The following is a 3,872-nucleotide window of genomic DNA, read 5'->3' on the forward strand; positions in this document are numbered from 1 at the left end:
CTCGTCCTTCCTTCTGCACCAAAAGCACCTTTGGCCCAGGAAGCACTAGGTGCTTGGCCCCAAGGAGGTTCGCTAGGGAGCTGGAGAAGCAGAGCCCTGGCAGGGCAGCGCTCACCATCCCTTCCAGGCTGCACCCAGGGCCCGTGCCCTACTTCAGTTCTGAGCCTTAAAATATTCATGTGAGCACAGAGAGGCCAACGGGCTGAAATCCTACATGCTAAGGATTGGGTTACAGTCCTGCCAGCAGGGCGACAGGGTTCTGGGCCCCTTTACAGAGCCCGGGTTTGGCCCCAGCCCAAGATCTAGCTAGAGGCTGAGCAGGCCCAGCATCTTTCTGGATGTCTCTGAGCCCAAGTGTGATCTTAGTTGGTGGCCTCGCTGTCTAGGGGTCACAGGTAGAGCATGAAAGCAGGTGACTTGAATGCCCACATGTCGTGTGGTAGGTGGATGAGACAGATCCTTCCCCCGCCCCCCATTTGCAGGGAGCCTGAGTATAGCATCAAGGGGAAACACCTGTGTTTGGAGCTTGTGCCTCCACCCCCTGTGTGACCATTGAGGAACTAACATGGAGTCACTATATTACTAAATTACTAAAATCAAATATACTGAAGTATGAGGAAATGATTCCATTCTTGCTTTAACTGGCCTGGGAAATTGAACTTGAATTTTTCCGTTGTGCATCAGTGCCTAGAGATATGTATATGAATCCTAGAGATAACCCTGGGAAGAACTTGTGAAAGAATGTTCACGTGTCCAGACCACCTGACATCTAGTAGCCAGACCCCTGGTCATCTAGGGCAGTGGTCGGCAAACTCATTAGTCAACAGAGCCAAATATCAACAGTACGACGATTGAAATTTCTTTTTTTTTTTTTAATATATTTTATTGATTTTTTACAGAGGAAGGGAGAGAGATAGAGAGTCAGAAACATCGATGAGAGAGAAACATCGATCAGCCGCCTCCTGCACATCTCCCATTGGGGATATGCCCGCAACCCAGGTACATGCCCTCGACTGGAATCGAACCTGGGACCTTTCAGTCCGCAGGCCGATGCTCTATCCACTGAGCCAAACCAGTTTCAGCTGAAATTTCTTTTGAGAGCCAAATTTTTTAGACTTAAACTCTATAGGTAGGTACATTGTTATTAACTTAATTAGGGTACTCCTAAGGCTTAGGAAGAGCCGCACTCAAGGGGCCAAAGAGCCGCATGTGGCTCACCAGCCGCAGTTGGCCGACCACGGATCTAGGGGATCACCATCTCCAACCAATCCAGAGGTTAAGAATGCAGGACTGATTCTGCTTGTGGATGAAAAAGGGGCCACACACTAAACCCGACAAGCTCAGGTGAGGCCCACATGGCAGCCTTCAAGTGCAGAGACCGAAAGTGACCACACTGGATGGTCTGAAATGAAAAGTTACTAACTCTGCAGGTCCTGGCAGGTAGTCTTGTTGTTGGCCAGTATCTTCCCTGACAAAGGTCAACCTTTATCTTAACTGAGCCTGTCTATTGTCTTTTTGCATCTCAGATAACATACCTTTGGAATGTCAGGGCAATTTCCTTTTTTTCCGGGCACAACCACAGCACCAGAGTGGAGATCACAAATCCCCTCATTGTTACTGTGTTAATTGTTGACTGTTAACTATCCTGTATCCCCAAATGGACAAGACGGATGTGCCTAGTCCTTTACTTTTTATCCAGTCCTAGACATGTCCCAGCTTTGCTTTCTCCCGCCTCCCTAATCTACCACCAGGGAATTTCCTGTAACCCCTTGCACCTTCACTTTTGGTTCTGATGTATAAAATAGCTGGCAAAACTGCTGTTTTCCCGAGCAGTTTCTCAGTCCGTTGAAATCTTGCTTCCCGACAATTGTCATCAGTTTGACTCAAATATAAACTCATAAAAATTCTCCACAGATTTGAACGTTTCATACGTTGACATTCTCATTTTTACTATAGGAATTCAGTTTTTCTTTCTTCTTCAGAACACTGAATACTTAGTTGTGTTTTCAATTTGCAAATGCTAAGACCCTTGAATAAATCGTTGCCATTTTTAATTTTAGCAAAGCCTCCTGATTCATTTATGCTCCTAACACCTTGGAGAAGTTGCCTGACTCTAAGCCCAGCGGAGATCATTGTTCCTACACTACAGGGTTGTTGGGGAGCCACTGAAACCAGTGGGGAAAGTGCTGGGCATCGTCAAGGCCCTTCAAAGGGTTGCTGTGCCCTGTGGGTTGTGAGCTGACTTCTCAGAGGCAGAAAGAGAGCAAGTGTTGCCTGCGGTGAGTAAGGGTGGATTGCAGCGGCTCATCCCCCGGCCTCCCAGAGGCCTATCGGGGCCTGGGCCCTTTCCTATTCTTGCAGGCTCCTGGCGCTTTCAAAAATGAAGAAATACCTCAACAGGATTATCCAAACAGGGGCAGATTTGAAACACTTAAATTGAACAAACCGATGATTTTAATACACATGAAAAGATCCCAAACAAGCTAATCTTCCTGTTCACAAGCTAACAGTGGGGAGGGGTATGGTATGAACACCTCTCGAGCCTGATCATGTATCTCTGTGACAGCCTGGTTACGCTTATTTAGAGACGACACCACAAGTCTGACCCTGAGGCCCTGGGGGCACATACGGCCCTGTTGGGTCCCCCGTGGTAGACCCTGGGCAATGGCTGTCCATCTACCAGAAGCGACTCCCAGGGCCCCCAGGCGTGCATTTCCTGTGTCCCCAGCCTGTTTTAAAGCAGACCTTCCAAACTCACTTTCCAAATGTGGTGAAAACCTGTTGTTTTGTGCCCTACATGCCTCACCTTTGTGATAGTGTCTTTCTAAAGATCTCAGTTATGCCCTGGCCGGGTGGCTTCGTTCTGTACACCGAAAGGTTGTGGGTCTGATTCCCAGTCATGGCGCATACCTGAGTTGCAAGCCTGATCCCTGGGCAGGGTGCATGAGGGAAGCAACCAATTGATATTTCTCTCTCTCTCTCTCTCTCTCTCTCTCTCTCTCTCCTCTCTCAAGATTAATAAAAACATATCCTCCTGTGAGGATTTAAAAATAATAAATAAACAAAGATCCCAGTTATGAGGGAAGTCACTCAGGCCTTGGGGATGAGACTGGGAGTCCGGAAACTGTGGTTCAGGCACTGCCCCCTCTGAGCTCCTCTCTCCTCAGGCAGCCCTGGGTCCTGCAGGTTCACCTTTCTGTGGAGAAGGAACAGCAGGACCTGAGGACCCCCTACAGATGGGTAAGCTGAGGCCCAGGCTGGAGTTAGGGGTTCTGCTTACCCAGGATGCCTGGCTGCCACTGGGCCCTCCCTGCTCCCCATTCCTTCAAGCCAGGGTCCCTACCTCCTGTGAGGGTCTCTCTCACTCCTCAGGGGCACTTTCTCCATCCCTAGACTGATGCCCCAGCCCTGTCCCCACCCCCTTTAGCTCCCTACCCTACCAGGGCCTGGCGAAGTCACTCAGGTCGGTGGGGCCCCACTGGTGACCCTCTGTGACCGTGGCCTGCCCCAGAGCTTCTCAGAATGCCATCTAACCAAGCAGAGTGGAAGATGTGCAGGCAGTGAGGGGGAAGGGGAATGAAAGAGAAGAGGGGAGGCGACTTTGGAAGATCCTGGGAGACTGTGGCCAACCTTCTCCCCCAGCTTCTCTGTCCCAGGGAGAAGGAATCTGGCCCGACAGGATTCCTGTGCCTCTCCCCTGATGTGAGAGGCTGGAGTGGGCACAAGGGCCGCAGCAGGTGGGGGAGTCAGGAGATCAGGGGATGTGAGCAGGGCCTGCTCCGGGAGGGGGCCTGGGGCCCCAGACCTCCCTCCGCACCAGGACCTCTAGGGAGATTCCAGTCAACTGTGGGGCCTCCCTCACCTACAAGTCT

Source organism: Myotis yumanensis, unplaced genomic scaffold (assembly GCF_028538775.1).
Source record: "Myotis yumanensis isolate MYYU_CA2020_CCGP unplaced genomic scaffold, mMyoYum1.0.hap1 SCAF_10, whole genome shotgun sequence".
In the NCBI taxonomy this organism is placed as follows: domain Eukaryota; kingdom Metazoa; phylum Chordata; class Mammalia; order Chiroptera; family Vespertilionidae; genus Myotis; species Myotis yumanensis.